General features: G+C 38.9%; 1 long non-coding RNA gene across 2 annotated transcripts; it reads left to right on the top strand.

The window, feature by feature from the left end:
• The first annotated feature begins 1,509 nt into the window (after positions 1-1,509).
• On the top strand, positions 1,510-25,722 carry LOC141570440 (uncharacterized). 2 transcript variants are annotated; one of them, XR_012494444.1, is made up of 5 exons: positions 1,510-1,674; positions 21,877-22,049; positions 23,203-23,281; positions 24,266-24,425; positions 24,796-25,722. It is a non-coding gene; the product is annotated as an uncharacterized LOC141570440 (long non-coding RNA). The 2 variants fall into 2 exon arrangements; XR_012494443.1 differs by having other exon boundaries at positions 24,204-24,425.
• Positions 25,723-26,724: the final 1,002 nt, after the last annotated feature.

Genomic DNA, 26,724 nt, shown 5'->3' with positions numbered 1-26,724 from the left:
GGCCACCTGAGCTGCTTCCTGTACACGTTTCCATCTGGACCTGCCCATGAATCGAGGATTTTACTGACCTTTTTGCGGATGATGATGGGTCAGTCCCTGGAAAGCAGCACGGTTGTCAGGAGGAGGGCAGCCTAAGGGCAGCGAGCAATGCTGGACCCTTTCTGACGGAATTAACTTTTCTGACCATTCCTGCAAAGCTCTTGTGTCTGGCAATTTTACGTTTCATGTCTGTAGACTCAAGAAGGTCTCTTTCCTATTGGATAGAATCTTGGAAACCAAATAAATAAGCATGGAGTGCAAGCAAAGCAGAAAGGAAAATGGAGTACTCAATGCCACCTTTTTTCCCTTGTAAGACCAAACTCCAATCAATAAAACTGGAGACCCATGAACCTGTGGAGTGACATTAAATTATGTGCTTGAGCCTCAGCAGGTTATCCTAGATCTAGCGAGCAGCTGTCTGTGAGAAACAGAGCATTCATTCCTAACCCAGCTTGCAATGGGGCTCCTTGTGTGACATCAGTTTTACACTCTGGACTTTGCTAGACAGGTTTTGCTTAGAATGCCTTGTTAAATGGGGGTGCTACCTCAGGATAGAGTCAGCTGGGATAAATAAATAAACTATGTAAGCAGCATAATGGTCAGAAACACTTCTCACCGGTGATTCCATTCCACTGCTGAGAGAAATTCTCTTGTAAAACAGTTAATGGGCTTCTCTGCTCATCACGACGCTCTCGGTGCTCTTGAATGAGCTGAGAGGATGGTGAGGAAGCAGGTCTGTGCTCCCAGCTTCACAACCTCACAGATCCTCCACCGCCTGTCCCAGGTCCTCTGTTCACCCCATTCTTTTGCTTTCTCTTCTCAACATTTTCCCGGACTCACACGGCGACACATGCTGCTGTGTGCTCACCTTGTGTGCAAATGCAAGATGTCACAAATCAGGATGGCTTCACAAATGGGCAGCCCTTTACATTGTGATGGGACCTCACTACAGATGAGCAGTTTTGGTCAATTCTTCTTTCAACTCTGCCCCCCGGCCTCCTCAGGGTTGACATGAAACCACTGTTCCAGTCACACAGGCTCTGCCAGCCGTGCCCTCACATCGTCCTCACTATCACTGCCCCCCACCTTTGCCCAACCCTGAAAACTGTGGAGGGTGTTGATATGGTCATGGGCTATCTGTTCTCACAGATGTAGGGTCCGGTCCAGGCACATCTGTGTGGCCTTGGGCAAAGCAGTTCACCAAACTCTGTCTGCAGGATGCGGTCGTTCCAGTCTCCCAAGGCTGCTGAGAGGACGAAAGGGTTCTGTGCCAGCAGAGGACTTACATTCCCGCGTTGCTGCTGTCGTTCAGGTTGCCCCCGCCCCCCACTAAGTTTGGATCCTGCCTTTTCTGGGCATCCTTGACATTCTGGTGCTTCAATTTCATGTCCCACTTCTTTTTCCCAGCCTTTCTTTGAAATTCCAGTCCCCACTGGTCTCTCATTTCCTTGAATTTCTGTGAAGATGGTGGCTCCTGACTTTATCCCTGATTGTGTTCTTCCCAGGGTTGCTTCTTACTTAAGTCCTATGCCTGAACTGTCCTCGTTTGGGGCTGTGTCTCAGCAAAGCAAAACCACGGTGCTGGTTTTCACCCGACTCCCATGCTGCCCTGCTGTGTTGCTCTCCACACATTGGGTAAGGACGCACGCTTTAACCTTTCTTGCTTATCAAAGTCTATGTGTAGTGGGCATCATAGGCCCTCCTGGTTTCATGGGTGAATGTTAATAGCAGACGAGATGTGTGGGGACAGAGCCAAGAGTGTAGTTTCCAGGCTCTCGCCCTCACATGGAAAGGTGCTGGCTCGGGTAGTAGATGGTCATCAGCTGTGACTAGTTGGCCGTCAGCTGTTACCGGTTAGCCATTAGCCACTGATATAACTGCCGTGGCTGAGCTAGCAGGTGGCAGAGTGTGGATTGCAGATCGTGTGGCTCCTGCTTCCTGTGTCTCCAATCCAGCCACGAGCGAGACTATAGTGGTATGACTCCCCTATCTGTGGCTCCGTGGGTGTTCCTTTTTGGCCTCACCATGTCCTGCGTTCTTATGTGGGGAGAAGGACCAGGGACCCCGCGTGACACCCTGCACGACAAGATGCAATTTGATGTGGTAAATAATTCAGCTCAGGCATCAATAGCAGGTCAAATTTTAGGAACGGTCGATAAAATATACCTTAGTAAACCACTTCTCTGAGTGGCATCTGATCACAGTTGTATTCTTATAAGTGTGTTAGATGTGCCAAATCATTGTATTTGATTATCCAATGTATGCGTTATATCACTTCTTATAATATTTTTTCAGTTAGAATTATATCTTATTGTCATACTTTTTCATACTAATTCAGGAAGTCAGCCTTTAGGAAGAAACTAAACCATATAGAACTCTTGGTGAGTTTTTTTTATTTGCTATGTAAGTATGCCACTAATGCTCTTACTGGCTGAATCAGGCCAGGAGGAAATGAACTACGTTTGAAAACTCTCAGAAATACCATTTGCATTCCTGTAAATATTTTTGAGCTTCATGCTGGTACACTGTCACTTGGAAAGTTACTTGGAAACTGGTTGATGATTGTGGGTCTTGCTTCTAAGGTTTGGAGGCAAGATAAGAGCCATAGAGGCAGAACCTTTGAGTATTCTATGCAATGACCCAAGAATTATGAAGTTTTCTAGGCTGGTGTTGGGAAGGCACACTATTTCCGTCCCTGTGTGAATGGCTCTAATGACTTCCGGGGCCTCCCATGCCATAGATATTTCCCTCACACGCACGTGCTTAGAGTTTCCTGTAGAATAATCATAGAGACCTTTGGCAGCCATTATTTTTATAAATTCACTGGATTCTGGTTCTACCTCTTGTTTTCACCATGTCAATTAGAAAAGCGTGGTTTTCTAAATCTCATTGAGAATTTCTCCTTACCCTTTCGTAGTTCTTGTCTACTTCAAAAGAATGTCACATGAATTTATAAGATAATTCTCTTAAAATAATTAAGACTGTTCAAGAGAGAGGTTTCATGTAGGTATTAAGATTTAGCATAACGCTTTCTCTTATAAATATCCAAAAATAAAAGAGATTGTAGCATAACATGGTAAGTAGATTTGTGTGCGTTAAGAATTTAAACTACTTGTTCATGAATTAAAGATTCAGGCTTAAAATAAATCATTTGCATTAAGAGAAGTTTAAGTACATGGCTTGGAGAAATAGTCAAATTCAAATATGTACTATCTCATGTTGAGTATTTAAAAAGGACACAGTTCAAATAAAGAAAATGTGCTAAGTATTCTGAGGGTAAATATTTTCATGTCATTTCAAAATCATCTTTATAATTTTCTAAAAATAGTCTGATGTCTATTAGTGTCATGCTACATGGGATAATCAAGACACCTAAAATTTCTACCGCTTACCATGGACATTTGGTCATGCATTTTAGGGGTCAGTCAGGATAACAGAGATCACACCAAGTATTTTAGATATAAAAGGTTTAACGTCGGAAATAACATCTTATACGACTTCTGAAGACCAGGCAAGTGCTGTCTATGTTTAGGGAGCTGCTGCCATCTCAGTCAGCCTGATGCGGTGAAGTGGGTGTTACTCAAACTCACCTGGAAGTGACAGACGGTCTCAGGAATCCCCAAGAGGCTCCTGTCAGCTGTGCCAGCTGGTGGCAGCGAGGGGGGACTTCTTAGGAGCTCACTGGGAGCCACAGTGAAAACCTTTCATGTGCCTGGAGACTGTCTGCAGCTGCCTCTGAGGATGATGCCTTCTCCTCTTCTATCCTCTCCCAAATCCTGTGCATGTTCTCTCGATGGCAAACTACCCTGGATCCAGGTGGGCAAGGGGAGTCTCGGCTTCAACGACAAGGGTAGTCCAAGTGGTGGCCAACAGAAGGATGCAAGCTCCCCTAACCTGCAGTGGGGTGTGAGCAGTCCTGGTGGTGTGAGGTCTGCTGGTTGGGAGGATGGAGACGATACTTTCACACCCACTCCACATTCACTTTCCTCCATATCACCTCCACTCATGTGCCACTGACAGGAACAAGTCATGTGATCCCATCCAACTATAAGACAGACTGCCTCTCAGTGACTATCCATCTGAAGGAAGGAGGAACAGTTACATGGGTGAAGAGTTAGCTTAACAAATAAGTAAAAGTCAATCTTTATGATGGAAAAAATTAATACTGAGTGCACTACGTAACACGAAATAATAGTTTATCAACATAAACTGTAATTAGAGTTTCTTATTATTGAATGGTTACTTCCAAAATGTTTGAAAAATGCCAGTGTTTTTCCTAGGATACAAATATTAGTGCTAAAATAATCACCAATTTTACTGTATGAAAGTATGGAACTAATACTTTCACTTTTCTCTACTGACAGCCACAGTGGTCCTGGTACTGAAGGGAAGTGTCACATTGCTGATAAAATACAATTTTTATGCAAACATAGCAAAGACTGAGTTTCACTCAGTCACACATGGTATGGTTATATAAAATTTTATAAATATTTGCATTTCATAATCTTGTTTTAACTGGAAAATGGAGTCTTGGTTTGCACTCATTATTGTGAAAAAAAATTAGAAGTTACCTGAATTTCTACTGGAAACTTTTAGTGAGTGACAAGAAAATGAACTCATTTATGTTTTCTGAAGCACCTTCTATTGAGTTCAGTCTGAAAAGAGACTTGAGGAATTTTTTTAAAGTAGGATCATGTTATACATTTTATTCACCTAAATAAATCTCATTGAATAGTCTCTGAAGGAATGAATGCAGTGAATTATTGATGTGATGTGATTACATCTCAGTCTCTATACAAGGCTCTTAAAATCAGATATTTTTATTGCCTGCACCTGACAATATCTGCCACATTAATTTTTGTGAGTAAGAGTGGAAATTACTGTCAGATGTGCCTGATCAGCCCCTTTCTTCTCAACTGAAAATACTAGTATTTCTCTGTGCAAAAAGATATCTTAATTATGCATTCCCATCACACCAATTTACTTCCCTTATACCACTGTCCCCATATGCTGTTGACGTTCTAATGAAATTCACACCATCAATAATATCCAGTCACCTACTCTATACTTAGTTCGCAATGTCACATGCATTTTTACTGCCGAAAAAAAGTTAAAAAGATAGATACCTTGTGTTTCCCCAAAGAGGCATTACTGTTTAAAGGCATGAGAAAAGTTTTACTGCTTGTCTCCAGGTCATCTGAGTTATTACCTAAATAGATCTAATCATTAGTAGCTGCCTGAATTATAGCTTCTTCAGGGATTATCTGCAATTTATTTAAAATTTGAGAACAATTAACAGAAACGCTGCACTACACTGGGCAATAATTATAGCTCTGACAAAGATATTTTGTACATCGTGTATTTCCCAACTATTTTCTTGTTCTCAAATCAGCTTAGCACAAAAGGTCTCACCTTGTGGATGTATTATCTAAAAATTGTAGGCAAAGTAGATTTCAAAGTGAATCAAACACAATAATAAAAAACACATGTCTGTATAATTTAAGGTTTTGAGAACCAGCCTAATTTAATTTCTGCCGAGCAATTTTTCCTACGTGGGGTTTTCAAGCACGAATTTGTGAAATGTTACTCATAATGAATGTCACACAGAAGGGGTACATACAGAATTTATGAAAAGTTGTGTGAGGGGCAACCTCAGCTTATATGAAATTAGGACGCACAGAGAACTTGCCACTTCATGTTTTTGTAAAGAAAACCTAGGATAAAAGGTAGTGGTAGAAATCGATTCTTCAGAAGGAGAACATGAGGTGTGTGTGTGTGTGTGTGTGTGTGTGTGTGAGTGTGTGTTTGTATGAGTGGGTGTGTGTGTGTATCAGTGTGTGTATAAGAGTGTTTGTGTATGAGTGTTGAGTGTGTGTGTATAAATGTGTGTATGCATGTGTGTGTATGAGTGTGTGTGTGTATGAGTGCGTGTGTGTGTGTCTGTACAGATGTTGGGAGCAGATGCATCCTGCAGCCAGCCCTCTTAGGTATGTACCATCAGGTAGAATAGGTACCCTAGTGTGCCTTCCATTGCCACTTACAGGCACAGAGGTCATGTCTCGGGATAGACTGACTTCCATCACATTACTGCAGCAGGCCCGTTTGTATGACAACACTGTTAGTTTTGGTCATGGAACAAATACCACATTTACAAGTGAGAATGACATATTAAGTAAATAAAAATACAATTGATGTTTTAATTAAATAATTTTACTCTAAAACGTCACTGATCATATTTTCTGTCACGGACACATATTTGAATTTGTCACTAGGCCTCCATAACAATAGAGAAGGTAAATTCCTTGTTATTTGAGATGTCTATGATTTTTCCCTAATGAACTGTGGAGAGAAATTATTATGGAATTTGCACAGTAATAATTGTCTTGTCATTTTATCTCATAGATGACTAAACATGTTGAAGATTAAATTTCATATTAATAAAGAAAATATAGATATGATTATAACAAATATTGCAAGATATTATTTTACCTATTACTTAAGCACAAGACATTGGTATTTGTCCATCAAGGTGAATATCTTATGTTAACGCAATTACATAACATCATATAGAAAAAATAATATTGCCTTGATGAATAAGTGGAAAAATGATGTTTTTAATACCCTAAATTGTTGGTCTATATTTTACCTACATTTGATGATATTGAAAATGTCAATGAAATATCTGCTTCACTCTGTTATTATACTAAAAGATAATATGCCAACTTTCTATTCTTTGGCAGATTTTTAGATTAATGAAATAATAGCTGAGCATTTATTATAGTTTTGTATTTCTCATAGTCATAAAACAAACTAGTAAAGTTTCTTACTTCAAACCAATCAATTCAAATGATTGAGAGTCTATGGAGAGATCTAGACCAAATGAGCGGCTCCGCTTGTAAGCACTGTATGAGAATCAATACCAGTGTAATCTCTGGTCCACATGAAATCATTACAAACTAAACATGAAAAAAAGCTAATTGCAAGTGGTCGAGCTGGTCAGCGTTTAACACCTCCCCACGTGTGCCTTTTATTATCGTTCCAACCCTTTAGAATGTATTATTTTTGTGAGGCAAGTTTTGCCTACTTGAGACATTTGAAACAATTTCTCCCCAATGACTCTTATCTAAAGAGATTCTTATTCTATATTATTTGCCAAGATAGCTAAGATTTAGTTCTATTTTTAAAATCATCTTTCAAAGATCAATCTTACCATCACAACCACAAAATAAATGTATTTTAATGAATCACCATGGAGATGTTTAAATTGAAATCCAAGCATATTGGTGAATTAGTTCATTAATTTTCTATTTGTTTTCCATATCAAAAATATATTCGGAATTGTAGATTTCTCAATATTTTCTTTCTAAAGAAGCTTTATTATCTAACAATTATTTAAAATTGAATTCAGGAAGTGGTTGATTTGGAAAAATTCGTCAAGAAGAATAAAAAATTAACTAAATTTCCTACTTCCCTTATGACAGACCCAGGCTTTGTGTTCAGATGTAAATATTGCCTTTCATAAAACTTTCTTAGTCTTTCTCCCTCTCTCACTTTATTATTCAGCTTTTTAAAAATTGCTTGTGAATATTACTGCTTTGGGGCAGTTTAGTGTAATCTTCAAATTATTTAAGAATAACATATACAGAAATGATTGAAATTTGAATAAGTGGTGGGATTATTAATTTTCCTTAGTGTCTCCTTAGTGATATTTTGTACTTCAGCTATAGGTTGTCACATGATATTCCCGACATTTCCCTTTCTGCATGCCATCAAAAAGTTTACTCTTTCTTCTAACTCCCTGAATGGAAAAATGAGAGAGACCAGAGAAAGAACAGATGTAATTTGGCTCTCTAGGACTTAAAAGAAAATCTTTCTTTAGTCTCCATACTTTTGAAATTTAGGGCAATGCCATTCCACCACCTGCCTGGCTCATTTGTCTGTTTTCAAAGAACTCGCTAAGACACCCTTCCACACTCTTGAATGCTCCTCAGAACTGGAGGGTCTGTATGGGAGTGGTAACTAGGCTAGATGTTTGGGTAAGAAAATAAATATCCATAATAGAATTCTCTAATACAGTCAGTGTTTCCAAGGGATTATTAATGCAGAAGTCTCTTTCTGTATATTTTTCTCCTTAAGTAACAAAGTGCTCACTAGTGAATGACTGATGCTTCTTTGAGCAGATACTCTATAGTTTCCCAAAATAATGTAGGAAAACCATCTAACTGCCAAACACATTATACAACCAATAGGCTTTGCAAAGTCATGGTAATGATGGTTCTTAGGGATACTTATTCAAGCATTTCTTCTCATGAGATTTTATGTTCAGCAAGGTAATAGCTTAGTTTGATGATTTCAGTGATTTATGGCCATATTATGCCAGTGATTTGTGAAGACTTATTTAATTAGCTTCTAGTTTTTCTCTCTCTTTCCTTTTCTGATTGAAAATATCTTTAATTCATCTTAGTCATGATCATTTTTCTTTGAATCTCTATATACAGTGTTCTGACCTTTCTATATCATTTAGGATTTACAGTCAGCTCCTAGTAACAGAAACCTGACTTCAGAGTCTGTCTCCATAAGGATTCATTCTTTCACATAAAGCGCTGTGGAAGTTGGCTGTCCAGGGCTCACAGAGCAGCTCCCCAAGTTGTCAGGGCTCTAATGTACTGGAATCTTCCGTCTGTACTGCCCCCGTTAGCATAAAGCTTCCAGCCATCAGAGCACCACACGTCCCAGGATGACGGCTACAACAGCTGCCCTCGTGCCCCATCTCATCAACATTCCTGGCAGAAAGGACCCCACCATTAGTGTGCGCCTCATGTGGACACCACCGTTAATGGGATAAAGACAAGTGTTTACAGTGAACATGAATGTAATGTTGAAAACAGATGTCACTCACTGTTTCTTAAATGAGTAATTAATTACAGATATCTTTGCAGAATGTTCAGTTTCCTAAAAAAATAATTTCATTTTATTAGAGGCCGGGAGTTTTCCAGAAACAGGTTTGGAAACCTTTCTATAAAATTGTGGTTTAGGACATCATTCCTTTGGTAATTTTAAGCCCCCTTTTTTTTCTATTTTGGGAATGTCAAACCTCATATGTTACTTTTGCCAAAAATGGTAATAAACTAAAGATGGTTTACAGATCAGATTCAAGAAGGATGATTGGCACACCATTTTGTTAGCAATCTATTGATCATATCCAGCAATAAGAAAGTACATTACCAATGATTTATATAATAATATATTTGGACCACTAATGGTTTAAATGTCAATAACCCTAGCAAACTGATTTATTCCTAAAGTTGCAAATGTATTCATAAGAGCTATTAAAATATTCATACCTATCTATATGCAGGGGATAAAGTTTATAATGATTGGACTATTAAATAGTTATAAATTGTCAACAACTCATAGAAATTAATTTTCTGTAATGGCCGTTGATTTCCCAATAAATGGTTTATGATGCATTTAGCATCTTAGTAAAATATGAAGCACTTAAAATGGATATTCTTATAGTAGAGGCAATAATGTTCTCAGTAACCACATTGTAAATTATTTATGATTTGCTAGCATTTTTCTCCCCACGTGCTTCTGCCACAAATACATAATTAGTGCATTAAATCTGCCATTAAAATAAAGTGACTAAATCACCCAAAACTATCCACTTCAGTTATTCACCCTATTTAAATATTTCTGTGCCAAACGGAAAGTTCAGTTAACACTCTGACATTCATAAAACCCATGCCAAGGTAGTTTTTTTCATGGATTATACTGAAAATAACATATTAAATTTGTGTTTCGTGTATTGTCTGAGTCTTGGATTCTTTAACGATTTTACGGTTCCTTGAGCTACCGGAAATTCACAATTGGTCTCAATATTGTCTTCAGAAATTAACTGAAAGAAATCTGGGAATTGCCTTCTCAATCCGGTTTGAGATTTGGTGCTTTGATATGTTTCTGCTATTAAAGCCATTAAATCGGAACAATCCTACTCTTGGATGGTCTTGCCGGTAAGCGTATTCTGTTTCACTAGGTGCATTTTCAAGTGGTTGTTGTCTGAAGCGCATCATATTTGGTCGGTCAGCCGACAAGCACTGGCTTCCTATCTGACCTCAGTGAGGTTGGACATTCTCGTCTGAGCAGGGCCTTCCGCAGACTGCTCACTGTCTTACAGACTCCTCCTGTGCTTGTCTGAGTCATGGTAATAAGATCCACCTCCAGGCTGATCGAAGACTTGACCTCCTGATGACTTTCCACATTTCCTGATGCCTCAAGGACAAAGTTGGATGTTCTCCCTCTCCTGAATGCCTCCATTCCACACACCCTATGAGTTCAGAAACTTCCAGCATGCCACACACAGGTCTTCTTGAATTACTCTGAAACAAGTTTATTCAAGCACACGTTACATTTGACATTACAAAGTGTATAATAAATTCATATATAAAGGGAAGCAATATATATATATGTGTGTGTGTGTGTGTGTGTGTGTGTGTGTGTGTGTGTGTATATATATATATATATATATACAAAGTTTGAATCAACTGCATGTAAGAACCATCTTTACAAGTAGGAAATAGGATTTTATTATGGGGTCTAGGCTTAAGACCCTAATGGAGTTCTGAAAATGATTACAGTAGTTTACAAAATCAATTGTATTGCTTCTTGGTGTTCTCAGGGTGTTCATACACCATACTATTACGTGGAAACCAATACTTGTCCATGCTCTCTGTTTCTACTTCCCAAAAGCCAACAGTTTTCAGACGAGAACTATATATTCTTGTGGGAGAGAAAAGAACAGGTTTTAAGTGCTGGGCAATAACTTGTCATTTTCCCTGACTTTGTACCCAACTTTGTCTTTGGCACCTGTCACAGTGAATGAAGACATTTGGCATTAATTATACTTTCGTGACCCTTGACTACTCTTGTTCAAACAGCCCAGCACTTAAGAGAATAAAATTTCACTGAGAAAATCCATGAGATCAGCTCATTTCTCTAATGCTGTCAATTCAAGTTCTAGCTTCTTTGGGAAATTGCCAAAAGGGGGTCTTGTTGTCATTTCAGTACAAGGATGCTGGAAGACATAGCTCATGTCACAGGAAATAGAAGAAATGAAATCTGCATTTTGTTCAAACCATTTTTCCACTTTTAACATTCTCCTCCAGGAGACCTCACTCATACCTCTGTGGTTTCAACAGACCCCAGCGGAGTGTCCTGCTGTGATGTTTCATTTGGCATCTGTCTCCCACCTAAGACTCCATTTTTTTTGCAGGATGATTTATATCTGTGTGTGTGTGTGTGTGTAACCTGTTTAGCACTTAGCATAATATTTGGTATAGAAAAAGTGATCAACACATGCTTTTATGAATAAAGAAATACCATAAAGTTATTAACACAGTATATTTATATAGTACAGAGTATATTTATATAAAAATTTATATACTGTAATTGATTTGTGTAGATATTGTTTCTAACTTAATTTGGGTAAAGTTAATTCTTATTAATGTAGGCTTGGTGCAAACTTGTGCTTTAGGTTGAATACATTTACATTCAGTTCATATCGTTGAGAATCGATCATTTTGCTGTTTACAAACAGCACTGCAGCTCAGCAATTTATGCATCTATCCTACGGCGCAAGGTCTTCCAAGAGGAGATGCAGGCTGGGTACAGCTGGGTGCAGCAACCTCATTTTCTTGATATTCTTGGCTTAGTGAGAAGGATTGTTTGTCTTTTATTGTTTGCTAAATGCAAGAAAGAGTATGGAGTTCTAAAAAGTGATTTTTATATAAACTATTAAATAATGCCTTACATTGACAGCTTTATAAATATTGAACTGTTTGTGCTTCTGGAATCAACACTACTTTGTCATTAGGTGGTGTCCTTTTAACCCCTAACTGGACTCCATTGCAAAGGTTTCTCAGGATTCTTCTATTTATACTCACAAATTGCTCTGCAGTTTTAATTCCTATGATATGAATCCAGATTTGAATACTAGCTTGTATTAGTCTGGTTAAATTAGACTCTGCTGAAGTAATTAATAAACCCCCTGTCTCCATAGCTTAACCAAGAAAGGTTTTAGCTAATGGTGTTGATGCAAAGTTGCTGAGCTTTGTTCAACACGCAGCCACTCAAGGACTTTAATTCAGAGTCACTCGTCTTCATTGTTTTCTGGCCACATCAATGAGGCAGAGAGAAAGCACAAAGATCTTCCACTGGCTGAGGCCGTGCCAGCCAAATGTCACGGTTTGCAACCCACTGGCAACAACTAGACGTGTGACTGGGCAAGAAGCGGGGTACCGAGTCTTTTGTGTGCCTGAATGCAGAACTGCAAATCGGTAAGCCACCAAAATATGGAACATGTTGCCCTATTTGAATGTTCTGGAAGGGTTGTCATAATTTATAGTGCCTACCTCCTAGGAATTCTGTGAGGGTTCAATAATTTAATATGGGTAAAGCCAATAGGGTGGACACATAGTAAGCACTAAAGCCTGCCTGCTTGTGTAATTATTGTACTAGTAGGAGTAATAATGGTGGTGGTGATAGTGGTTGAGATAGTAGCAATAGTCAAGTTTGTAGTAGTGTAGCAATATTGGTAATAGAAGCAACAATAGTAATAGTGGGGATCGGAGTAGTATGCCTAGCAGTAGCAGAGTACTACTGGTAGAAATAGTGGTAGTAATAGCAGTAGGAGGAGTAGCAGTGGGGGAGCCGTAGTAGTTGTAAGAATAGTAAGAGTGAAGGTAGTAGACGCAGTAGCAGTAGCAGCAATAGTACTAGAAGGAGCAGCAATAGTAGCAATAGTAGGAGCGGCAACAGTAGTAGTAGAGTAGAAGTAATAGTAGCAGTAGTAATAATAGTAATAGTAGCAGTAGTAATAATAGTAATAGTAGCAGTAGTAATAATAGTAATAGTAGCAGTAGTAATAGTAGCAGTAGTAATAATAGTAATAGTAGCAGTAGTAATAGTAGCAGCAGTAATAATAGTAATAGTAGCAGTAGTAATAGTAGCAGTAGTAATAATAGTAATAGTAGCAGTAGTGATAGTAGCAGTAGTAATAGTAGCAGTAGTAATAGTTAATAGTAGCAGTAATGGTAGTAGCAGTAGTAGTAATAGTAATAGTAGCAGTAGTAATAATAGTAATAGTAGCAGTAGTAATAGTAATAGTAGCAGTAGTGGCAGTAGTAGTAACAGTAATAGTAGCTGTAGTGGCAGTAGCAGCAGTAGTAATGGTAATTAGTAGTAGCAGTAATAGTAGAAGTGCCGGCTCCCTCATTGCTTGGCAAATTTGTATATAAATATATACATATATACACCTTTTTAGCACTTAGATTTTATGTTCCACTTTCATTTGCTTATTGCTCTATTCATAATTCCATTGAACATTTAGTAGACCACCATCATTTTCATCTTCATTTATTTTTTTAAAAATGCTGAAATGTGTATTCTACTGCAATTGCACCTTATATGCACACACGACTGTTTTCATCTCCACTGAGGTGGTCCAATAAAGTCTCCTCAGAGGTGCTTCAGGTCAGTCTCCCCTGAGGTAGCTCAATTCGTGGACACTGGAACTAGATTTTCCGGGCTTTGGTCCTGCCTCCAGTACTCCTGAGTTTTCTCTGCTTCCTCAGCCTCAGTATGTGAATCACAGTAGTGCTCACTTTGGAGGGGTGTTTTAAGGGTTAAAGGCAGGGATCTACATCAGGTGCATAGGACAGTTACAAAGATGGAACAGTTGCTCACTAAGAGTTAGTTCTTATTGTTACTTGTGTGGGGTCCTGGGCTATTTATTTGCATCTGCTGTCGTTTTCTCTTAATCAGATTTGTCAAAGATTTCTGTGCCTTTGACCTAATTGATTGCTTTTCATTTCTGGCTGTTGTATTTCGTAATCTATTTTCGTCTGCTTTCTTTGGCATTTTAAATTGCTTTTGCCAAGGTCCTTCAGTTGTGTAATTGGTGAATTTATGTTTTTGCCAGACAGGCATTTACAGTTATACTTTTTTAACCTAATGGTTTGATTTGCATTTCTTTCAGGACTAAGAACGTGCAGTATTTTTTCATGTCCTTATTGGCCATTCATATATCTTCTTTGTAATGTGTCTGTTCAAATCATTTCCTTATGTTTATTGGATTTTCTTATTATTGAACAGTAAAAGTTTTTACTATGTATATTACATATATTTATATATAATTTAGGTATACGAGATGCTGAAAATATTTTTCTCCTCATTTATGGCTTGTCTTCTCATTTTCTTTATGGTATATTTAGAAGTGTACACATTTCATTTACATTTCTTTTACCATTTGTAACTTTTCTATTCTAAGAACTTTTTCCTGTCCCAAGGTCACAAAGATTTTCTTTTACATTTTCTTCAAGGAGTCTTATAATTTTAGGTTTCACATGTGGATGTCAGACCTATTTAAAGTAAATGTTGGGAAGAGATAACTTCTATTCCCCATCCCCACCATATACAGGCTAACCCCATTGTTTGAAATGGTTATACCATTTATTGAAAAAAATATATTTTTTCTACCATTTGTTTTATTTTAATCCCACCAGTTTGATGTATCTTTTTTGCTTCTTCTTTTAATTTCATTTGGATTAACTCATTAATTACCTTTACTTACTTTTTAGTTGTATGTTCTTTTACTGTACATACCTCCAGGAGTTGCTTTAGAGATCACAACATGCTTCAGTGAATTATTTTGTCCTCCAATAAATTATTTTTTCTTCATCTTCCTATACAATACTAGTACATGAGCACACTTTGACTTCATTTAAGTTAATACCTTTTGAATATTTAATGTTATTGTGCTTGCCTATTTTATATTTACATATTACATATGTGTGTGTGTGTGTGTGTGTGTGTATCACATGGCATCATTTGTTTTCTAATGTCAATATTCACTTATGTTTACCAACAGATTTATTTTTCCTGTTGTTCTTGATTCTATTCTTATTTCTTTTTGCCATCATGAATTATTTTATTCTTGCAAGAAAACCACTTTTAACATTTCTTTTAGTGATTAGCTCCAGGTGATAATTCTGTTTTTAATTGTTTTGTCCTTGTTTATTTTACCTACATATTTGTAGGGGATTTTTACTTGGTATGGAATTTTAGATTGGAAATTATTTTCTTTCAGGCTTTTAATGATGTCATTTTATTTTCCTCTGGCTTCCACTGTGTCTGCTGACAAGACTGGCTGGCAGTCTCCTTCTTGCTCCTTTGAAGTTTATGTGTACTTTTATATCTGGCTGCTTTTCACATTACCCCTTTTTCTTCCATATTTTCAGAATTTTTATTATGACTGTCTAGATGTGGTCATTTTGTATTTAAGCTGTTTGATTTCACTAAACTTTTAAAATCTGTATAACGATTTCTTCACTGAATTTAGGAGAGTTTAGATTTTGCTCTGTCTCTGTTCTCTTTTCTTCTGGGATTCTAAGTGGAGGTAACTCAGATCTTCTGATTCCACCCCTCATTTTGAAGCTCTCGATGTTCTCTTACTCCAGAGAAGGTTCACCATATCCTGTAGACAGCTGGAGGGGGGCGAATCCTTTTACTGAGTATAGGTCTCAGCTGACTCAACTCGAGTTGAAATTTTGACACCTTTGCCTACCCTTAGTGCAGCCTGCTGCTACTGCCCAGCTCTTCAATTGTCAAGTTAGAGTCTACAGCGTTGCCAGCGTTCCAAATACATATTAGGTTCTCAGTGCCACTTCTTATCTCCTTTAAATTGGAAATCTACCGAAAGCTACACTCTCATGTTCAGCTCTTGTCTACTTAGTTCCTCGTGCACTTCACCTGGACATTTTAAGAATTTTGCAAATGCCTAGAGGGACATACAACAATATGCGAGCTCCCTTCTCAACACTTCTTTTTTCTCCAGGATTTGGCCTTTCGAACATGAATTGTCTATCATTTTGGCTCTAGTCATGCCTTTAGTATTAAATCCTAGAAGAGCAGTCATTGGGCAAAAAGTCTTAACATTAATAAAATTTTTGACCCGTTGTAAAATTGTCTCTCAGAAAGATTGGCTCAATTCAGTTTCTCACCAAAGTGTATGGTATAAACTATACTTACTTGTCAAGGGATTATGTTCTATAGTCTCCTGCATCAATATACGCAATAAAGGAAGACAAATAAAATTGAACGAGTGATTTTATCTAGAAGAAAATTCTTCCATAAATAAGAAGGCAAATGTAGTGGCAGAGAATTCTTTTTAGCTTAGTAAGAAAAGATAAACTAATGGCTCTTCCTTGATGAATTTCAAGCATCGTATAGAGATCGCTGTACATTGAACATTAGATAGTATATCAAACACTAATGTTGCAGAGAATTTATCATTTCACTCATGTTACTTGACTGTGAGGAGAGAGAAATCTTTGCTTTGCCTTCTATCAATTTGTGTATGTATTTTTTTTAATCAAGGCATAAATAATAGGTTATATGTTTTAATACCCTCTCAATGATTTGAAGTTTGAGATTCTACCACGTCTCTTCCCATTACATGTAACATCTACTAGTGCATTATGGGGACTTAATAGAAGTGTGTTGAATGGATATTTCTTGAAGAATGTGGACGTGGCACCATCAGCAAAACCTTTAACCTAAAGCATGTCATCAGAATTATGTTTTTCTAAAAGCCTTTGATGAGTGGCTAATGGATTCCTCTCTGTTGGTCAAAAAAACTAGATCAGTGCATCCAAGACACAGAGAGACCCAGACTAGTCAACACAGGTCAAAACTGATTAGAGAGTCATACAATTAATTATCTCAGTTATCTTGTTCATCCTACTTTCTGATTCTTCTAAAGTTCAGAATCTTCTCTTACTAGTGCAGCTAGGATCCAAGTAAGAAGGAATTGTAATTTCCACACTGTTAAATCTAACACTTAAAAAGAAACTCACAATTGTTCATGATCCATACCCTAGGGCTCCCAGGGTCTATAAAGTGTGGATGGATGTGAGCCTAGAACCAGTCATGGCTCAGGCAAATGAGAGGACAGGGCCCAGACTGCACACACTCTGCAGTGCAGCAGCGAAGTGTGAAGAATTATTTACAACTGCTTCACTCACATCTCTTTGTCAAGATTCTCTTTGTTCCATAACAAAGACCTCTTGGCCCTGTTTGCCCTGCTGGATTCAATATGTCTACAGAGCTTCAGGCACAGACTCTGAAATGTTCTCTCCAAGCACATGCTTTACAGAGCAAAGGAGATGGAGCCCAAAGCATGAATGAGACTATTCATCCACACGTCATTCCTTAAACTTAAATTCTAGTCTGTAATAATTCTTGGCATAGTCATGACTTCATAAGACCTCGACTTCACTTATTTTATTATATTAAATATCCCCTCAAATTCTCAACACCTTAATGTCCTGAGAGATAAAGATTCTTCCAAAATACAGGTATTTTGAAGAATTAATGTAAACAATGGCAGACCTTAAGGGAAAATCCCTTCCCAATAACTATCTCCTTAGTGTTGGGGGATGGCTGTTTCTGTCTCAATGATTTGGTGACTATTTACTCCTCTGCTAAACCCAGTACAAATATAGTTCTCATATGTTTGCATCACAACAGATTTGAAAATAACATGGTTGGACCTGTTACATGTATTATTAATTATTGAAAATATATTACTGAACCTGTTAAATGCATAGCTACATGCCATAGACAGTGTATGGAACAGAGAGAAGTAAAAGGAATCTGCATATTGTAGTGTATAATAAACATTGCTACCGAAAATATTATGTTAATGTATTCTCTGAGAAACTGAGAATACCTGTGCAAATAACTGAAATTATTTGAGTAAATACATTCTTTTGTTAATTTCAGTTATGCACAATGTATTCACTTTAGTATATAAAGTTTATTCATTTAATTCCTTTTCTGAACCACTTGAGAATACATATTTAATATCATGTCCTTTCCCCTGACTACTTAAGTATTTTATAAGAACAAAATGTTCTCATACATACCACAGGATGGTTATCAACTTCAAAAAAACATCTTATTGACGTGACACTTTCACCTAATCTGCACTGCGTATTCTAATACCTTCATTTGCCCCAATGGTACCATTTTTAGTATTCTGTGGTACAGACCTAGTCTAGGATTATTTATTGCTTTTGTCATTTCTCTTTCGTCTCCTAGCTTAGTTATTCAGAGTGTCATTATCTATTGAATAGTATTTTGAATACAGCCCAGGAATTTTATAAATTTTCCTCAATTTGAGTTTGTCGGATACGTCCTTATGACCTGACTAGCGGGATCAGACATGATGATATGCTCACAAGATGAAGTCCTTCCCTCCCCCTGGTGATCTGAATGTTAACCATCTGGTTGAGATTCTGTTTTCTCCATCTATATTTGCTGTGTCTTCCCTTTCAACTTCCACAGTGAGAACCCTGGCTTCGGATAACATTACCACATGTAATCATATGCTCGGTTCTACAATACGCACAAAGTAATTTCAGAATCACTGTACCCATACAAGCACAAAAAGCAAACATAGTAGCAAGAGGCAAGATTTGCTTGTATGCAATTCGGTTGATGAGAAATCTTGGTTACTGTTATGTTGGGTCATATTTTAAAGGAATTCTGATAATTTTCCCTAATGGAAAACTGCCTATACAAGCATTTATGATAGTGATTCTATACACTAATTTTCTTTATTGCTCATTTTTATTACTTATTTTTAGAGTATTTCATCTCATTGCACTGTCCGTATCTTTGTAAGCTGATGAATCAGTGGCTACTTGTGTTTAGCAAACCACTTAAGAATCACTCAAAACGAGAACAATCATCTATTTGGCTTATGATCCTTTGGGTGAACAATTCAGACAGGCTCAGTCTGGTGGTTTTGATGGTCACTGGCCGAGCTCACACACCTGTGTATAGCTGGACAGGAGGCAGGGTACTGGCTGGGCCAGAGTATCTTATCTGTGTGCTTGACAAATGTCTGGCTGTTGGTCAGGGCAGTCAGGTGTGACTGGCGCGTGTGTTTTATCAGCCGGGCTGTTGACATGAAAGTGTCAGTTTCCAAGGGAGTGAGCAGAGTGTACAAGACCTCTTGGGGCCTGGGCCTGGAATTGACTTGCCTTCATTCTACCACATTCCATTAGCCAAAGCAGATTTAAGGGGTGGAGAAGTACGCGCTCCCCCTTGATGAAACAGATGGACTGTTACATGTAAAGGGCATGGATACAAACAGAAGTGAAGAGTTGTGGCTGATTTTGGAATCTGCCACAGGTTCCTTACTTAATGTTTTTGGGAAAGGATATGGCTTTAAATGTTTAAACATAAAAAACAAAAGAGGACATCTTGTATATTAATGTAAATGCTTTGGTGATTATGAAAATGGATATGAAAATCCACATGTGGCTGTATGTTTTTCTTTGTCATCTGTCTTCTCAGTCAGGTAACACAAGTATCAACATGGCTCATATCTCTAGTAGGACATACTTGAGGGGTGAAGGTGCTAGAAAAACATCTAAATTTCACTTCTGATGTTGTCTATATATAAATGATCAAAAGGAAAAGGTCCTTATTTTATCTGTGTAAATATTTAAAGTTAAACCACCTTTTAGTGGTAATTGCATGAGATATTATAAGCTTCTTTTCACTGAAGAGTGTCTTCTATTTTGTTTCTCTGTAATGTCCTACACTTTGTTATTTTTTAATTAAATTTATTGGGATGACAATGGTTAGTAAAATGTCCTACACTTTTTGTTGGTCTCTCTCTCTCTCTCTCTCTCTCTCTCTCTCTTTTCTTTTTTTAAAGCAGCCAATAGATAAAACAAATAATGCCAAACGCTGAGAGGGGGGCAGAATTTTTCAGGTGCCCATTTCACATATTTGTCTCAGTAGCTGGGGAACTGCGGAGCACTCTTTTTTCCAGCTTTATTGAGAATAATTGACATATGTGTGTAACATTGTGTAAGTTTAAAATATACAAGGTGATATTTAGATAGATAGATAGATAGATAGATAGATAGATAGATAGATAGATAGATAGACAGACAGATAGATGATAGATTACAGAATATGATATTATGGACCGTGATTGATATACAGAAAGTCCCTAATTTAGTATGGTTCAACTAACAATGGGAGAAAAGAGATGGGTCTTCAATGTAGAAAACTTCCAAATAAAGTATGTTGGTCCTCTGCCCTCATTGAGGTGGAGTACAACTCGTTAGATGTGGGCTTTGTGTGGTGACATCCTTCCAAAGAATACATTCTAGAAAGAGGAGATACAAGAGTAACTACAGTAGAGAAATCTGATGGACTCTGTCTCAGCGCGTTGAATAAGGTCACCATCGACAGCCGTGTTTATACACCCTTGATATGATGTGACGAGAATGACACTGACCTCTGTGGTCTTGGTCCCAGAATTCCATAACCCCTGTCTAACCTCGAGGAAAGTGTCAAACAAACACAAACTGAAGGATTTCTACAAATTACATGACCAGTACGCCTCAAAACTGTCAACTTCATCAAAAAACAAAGCAAGTCTGTGAACCTGTCCCAGCCGAGAAACCTAAGGAGTTGTGATGACTAAGCGTGGTGTCCGGGATGGGCTCCCGGAACAGAAAAAGACATCAAACTAAAAACAAAGGAAAATAAAAACCGTGAAATATTTGCATGGAATAACTTTAGTTAAGAATAATCTATTAATGCTGGTTCTTTCGTTGTGATGAATTAACATGACGTGCTAGCAATATGCAAAACTGGGTTGAGGTATGCACAAACCCTCTATACTATCTTTGCAACATTCCGTTTGTCTAAAACTATCCTAAATTTTAAAAAACTGTATTATAAAAAAGCAAAAGCTTATTTTACAATAGTTGAGTGTGTTAAATGCCCGTTAATTTATTTGGCGTGTCACATAATCTGTTGCTTTAAATAAGTAGTTCCCAATCTCTAATCTGTGTGAGTCACTAAAGTCTTTGTTAAAATCTTAGAGTTCAGAGCCTTGCTGTGAGCCTGGGACGGAGCTGAGTGGGGGAGAGCGTTAGAGGGAAGCTGGCAAGAAAGTCAAATGTTGCCGCCACTGTGGGAAACAGTGTGGAGGTTCCTAAAAATTTTTTAAATGGAACTGCTACATGATCCAGCAGTCCCGCTTCTGGGTAAACATGTAAAAGAATTGAAATCAGGATCTCAAGGAGATACCTTCACTTCATGATCACCGAAGCATGGTTCTCAACAGCCAAAGCTCTGGGAAATGTTGCTGTCACATTAACTCAACACATCAGAACCTGTACTCACAAGTCTGTGACTAAACCATTTCCCAGACCAACCTCCTGTTGACTATCAACTTCCTACCTGAACACTTCCCACGTTTGTTCTCTCTCTCTCTCTCTCTCTCTCTCTCTCCTGCTTTGGAATTCTGTTGGAGCAGCTGTGACCTCAGAACACAGGATACTATAAAAGGGGAAGAGTAGCCCCAGGTTAGAACTGGTCTACATCTGACTGGCCAGGATTGGCAACAAATTCACTAGAAGGTGAACAACCTTGCATGTCCTGCAGGAGCAATTTTGGCAGCTGTAGAGCACGCAGGAAGGAAACCACTCTGGTACCAAAAGAAAAGGGGCCCTTTGCATGCACTGTCCCTCCAGCACCACCCCCTGACACCGTTTAACATCCCCTCAGCTGGAAAAGGAGAAATACCTAGTGAATGCGGCCAGCTCCTTTAACACAGAGAAGACAGTGGGGGTATGTTTGGAGTGGAGCCGCAATAAATTGCTGACTGGCACAGCTGATTTCCTGGTGTGGTCATTGGTGTGTCTTGTAGACTCATGCTTTCATGTTATGTTTTCTGTCTTGCAGAGTGCTTAAAGCTGACCAGTGGTGATACACCTCAGCACTAGAAGATTGAGGTCTGGCTCACCAGGAAGGCACTTACAATGTGACAAATGGACTGGTGATTTAGGAGAGAAAGGGTGCAGTAGGCACCTGGAAACAAGAAGACATCGGTCAAAGCAGTGAACTTGCTCAGTTCAGTAAGTGCTAGACGATGGGGGACCGGGAAGGTGCGGAGAATGAGCATCTTAGTTTGTATGAAAGGAATCATGCATTAAAGAACAGATTTTTTAAGAACAAGGAATAAAAATATGTTATAAAATCAACACATTTATAAGTAAGAAACTGATCACAATGAGTAAATTTTTGTGTTGCACTGGGGAGCTCATTATTCTAAGGTGAATCTCTCTCTCTCTCTCTCTCTCTCTCTCTCTCTCTTTCTCTCTCTCTCTGAAAGTGTCTCTCAGAAAATAACGTCATAATTATTTTTACAAATTCAAAATTGTAACACTCTACTTTCATAAAACTAGGTGATTATGAAACTGGTTGTCCCAATATACTGAAAAGCACCTCTGTGCGGTTACAGTGGAACCCGTGTCGTTCTTCACTGATAATGCCACACCATTATCTTTGTAAAGTTATTGTCCCCTGCCTAGAGAGGACGGGATGAGAGATGGCTTTCACTTCACTGGGCAGAATCAATAGCCACATTTGTTGAGATAAATTCACCACATAAGCCAGCAATTCTTTATCCAAATAGGAGCCTGGGCTGGAATCCTCTGAAAATGTCCTGAAAGATGGTAAGAGTTGCCATAATCTATGTAGTGAGTTGGACTTTTTCCACTACTCCATAGAAGGCTGTCTCCTAAAAAGGATTCAAGGATTTTTGTTTGTTTGCTTTTGTTCTTGTTGTTGTTTTTAACCTTAGAATGTTTCACTGTGGACTAAACAAGGGCCAGAGTAGAAGTGAAGGGAGAAGCAGGGAAGGATTTCTGGAGGGCAAGGGAAGGGAATTGACTGCATTGGTGCTGGGACCAGCGCAGCCACTCATTTGGCCACTCAGTGGCTTAATTTGGGCCATTAGTTATTTGAGGACAACAGGAAACTCTTCATTTCATTCATTGCATTTCTTGTTAGATACTACTAGTTCTTAGTGATAGAAACAAATCAAGCAAAATTAGTTATTTGGTTTAAAATAGGTAAAATATACTATAAAATTCTCTTCTCAGAATGATCCAAAAGAATGGTTTATTTACACATTTAGTTGTGGAAAAAGCCAGCAGACGTCATATAGACATAATGATGCATGAAAGATTCTGGATGATTACAGACCTCCCTACTGGTTTTATCCAGGTGGTGGAAGCTCAATAAATGCCAACCGATTGGCAGAGCCTGTGGACTGAGACATTGGCCTGGACAGCAAATTCCACAGGTAACATTTTCTTTTTGCTACGTGATTCCTCCACACTCCAGTTCCTGAGTTCTGAGGAAGCTCTCAAAGGAGATGTCAGCGTCCTCTGGAGGATTATTGACATTTCTAATACAGTGTGGGTTAAAAGGTCCTCAAAGAAAAATGGCGTGTAATAATCTGGGCCCCAGGCGGCCCCCAAAGGGGATGCAGGCCACAGTGAGTTATTTGAAGGATGTAAGGCAAATACCACCCTGTCAGTCATGACAATAATGATGAGCTCTGTAGGAAGATGAGTTGTGGGAGAATAAATCATAAATAGTTGTTCAGGTGTCAGTCAGGAAACGAGCTGTTATTTTGTCCAAAGTGAAGCAGTTGGGGACAGCAGGGCAGAATATTGCATATTTGGAAGCTTCTGTGAGCTCTGGGCACCATGCTAACCAGGCCAGGATGGGGGTGACACTCATTGTCAAGTTTGAAGGCATCACAACAGGTTTCCCTTCTGAACTCAGAACATGGAGGCTAAGAGGGATACGTGGATAATTCATTTCATGAACTGCACGCATCACACTCCTGAGAATGCCCAGACTTCTGGAGCCTGGGGGGCAGGCCCAGGGTCACAGGGGGCCTGATGGAGACCTGATGCAGCAGCATCTCTTCCACTTTCGCTGCGGGAAACTTGGCTGCACCTCATTTTGACTCTGTCTAGAACAGAATGATCAGAATCTTTGTCAGTTGTCTCTGGGAAGCAAACATTAAGGGAATGTTTTAAAATAAAACAACTTCAGATAACTCATTCAGAGAATGTGCATTATTTGCCATTATGGGATGATGTTTTTGAAATTCTGAATGCTTTCATCATCCACCTATCCTGTCATCTTAGTAATGAAAGGATCTGGGTGGCGGTGGGCTGAGTGGTCCCTTTAATTAATTCTTTGATCCTTAGTTTTCAGTGGGAATTCTTAAAGAAAAAACAAACAAACAAAAAAGCTGAACTCCTTTCTCTAGAGCTTCTCACGCTATGGCAACAGTTTTGCATCAAGTTCCGATGTGTGGGTTTCCACCCCATACCAGGCATTGCCCAGCACCACATGGTTGTCCTACGATTCAACTCAATTCAACTCTACTCTGAAACAATCTACCTGGAGACTGCGTCAGATCCCACAGAGTAAGTACGAGTTGTGTCCTAACTCTCTGCCCCAGCTTCAAACCCCAGTGGCCAGATTATCTCCTGCTTTTGGCTGACCGCTACAGGTTGTAGTAGGTTCCAACAACCTCCTCCTTGGGTTTGACTAATTTGCTATATCAGCTCAGAGATGAAGCAATAAGAACTCACCCCTCTGTTAAGCATAGTGTCCTACAAATGGGGTGTGGAAATACCACTTTCTATGACTTCAAGAGTCACTTTCTTTGATGTGACTTTTAAATCAAATGTCAGTTCCCATTGGAAATGAGGAAACAAAGCATTCTGTGGGATTTGAATGTTCTCAGCTGGAGCGTCTCATACCTGAGGTCTGATCTCTGTGGTTCTCCTACAGGGAGGTGCCGCGCGGCCTCGGCAGGTTCTGGAGCTGGGTCGGGAAGGAAACAATGACGACCGGCAGTTCTCCTCCTCAGGCCCCGTGGAGTCCATATGGCCCTGATGTCATCACTCAGACAGTGGCTGCCCCTTGTCCTTCCTGGAGACTCCATATGTGGTTTGGGACAGCAGGAAGTGACATATTAAGATATTGTGAGGTTCAGCCAGAGCTTTGCTTCCACACATTGAATTGAATCAGAAGTCACCCTCCTGTATCCATCATGTGAAGTTGTCTTGAATAGATTCAAGTACGTAATTTCTGCAAAAGTTTGCTGTAAATAAGTTGTGAACTTCATGTGTGGTTTTTTTTGTTTGTTTTTGTTTCCTGATCTGTAAGCAAACGAGTTGTGTTAGAGATGCGGTGGGGCACAGGGGCTCTTTCTTCGCCTGTGAGGCTCCCGGTGGTGAGCCCGTACAGGGCCGGGAAGTGATTGTCGGCTGTGGGAGTATAGTCTGTGCTGCTATTAAATCACGTTCATGCTATTGCTTTAGGGGCTTCCAAAAGTCCTTTCATGCATTTTCTACACATTCCTTTCCCATAAGCACAGTCTGTTTTCCCTATGAAATGATTATCTAGGTCGCTAATGCTTGGGAAATTTTAAATACGAAGAAAGTTTCCCTATTCGCCATTGTTCCCATTTTATTTTCTGTTTAAACAATTGTTCTGTGAAGCAATAGAAAAGAAGCTTGTTCACTTAAGAAGAGGAGAGCGGGGAGGTAGGAGAGGTTAAAGGGGAGCAAAAACGTGGTGATGGAAGGAGATTTGACTTTGGATGGTGAACACACGATGCAATATATAGATGATGGATTATAGAACTGTACACTTGAAACCTATATAATATTACTAACCAATGTCACCCCAATAAATTTAATTTAAAAAAGATAGTAATTGAGATGATATATAGAGACAGAAGAAATAAAAGATTATAAACCAAAATATTAAAAGACTTATTGCTAGATGGTGGAGTTATTGATGACATTATTTTCATTTTTGTATTTATGCTTACATGTGTTATACAAATATTATACAGGCAATAATGTTGATACTTTTGTAAAAAGAAAAGAGAATAATGAAGTGACCCCGGCCTAGTCCGTCTGTCACTGTCAGGGTGGAGGTGGAGGGAAAAGAAGTGGCAACAGTGGCTGGAAGATATTTTCATTCCAAAGACTCCATTAGCGAGTCTGAGGCTCTTGCTCAGAAACCATGTGGAGGACAGATGCCACGCTAGGTAATGTGTTGGTTTGTTTCTGTGACGCCCTTTGTTTAACCTGGAAATGGCGCAAGCCGCAGTGTTTCCTGCAGAACATTCAAATCAGAGGGCTGTGAAGCAGAGTTATCATTGATTTTCACTCCCATCATCTCGGACACTGAACGTCTGCTCAGGAGCTTGTGGGTCCCCTCAGGCCCTCAGAGCTTCCCCAGTGGGTGCAGGCCTGCATCTCCCCGGACACAGGAGGCCCTGGCTTTTCTTCTGCAGCAGGGCCTCAGCCTGACCGTCAGCCTGACGGCTCAGAAAGAGAGAGAAAATACAATGAAACGCCACAAGATCTAACTGCTTGCTGAGGCTCCTAAGATGTGCATTCCACAGCTTCTGTTGAGAACATGAATGGGGAGTTGATACTCAATGATTTGTCTTTTTATGGGACTGACATGTTATCTGTGTTAATCTGCAGCAGTTGAATAACCAGAGGCTTCACACCAGCATGAATAATAAATCATGTATGATGAAAACCCATTAAAAACATCCAAATAGTCTGCCAACTGCCACTCCCAATCACTGAAAGCCATCAAAAGATAACCCCAAAAAGGGGTATTTTTGAGATCTTCAGCTAAAATTCCCCATTAAAAGAAGAAACTTTCACATCCTGATTGGAATTAGAAATCTTA

Source organism: Rhinolophus sinicus, linkage group LG03 (assembly GCF_036562045.2).
Source record: "Rhinolophus sinicus isolate RSC01 linkage group LG03, ASM3656204v1, whole genome shotgun sequence".
Taxonomy (NCBI): domain Eukaryota; kingdom Metazoa; phylum Chordata; class Mammalia; order Chiroptera; family Rhinolophidae; genus Rhinolophus; species Rhinolophus sinicus.
The sequence above is the reverse complement of the archived record's forward strand: the minus strand, read 5'-3'. Positions and strand labels throughout refer to the sequence as shown.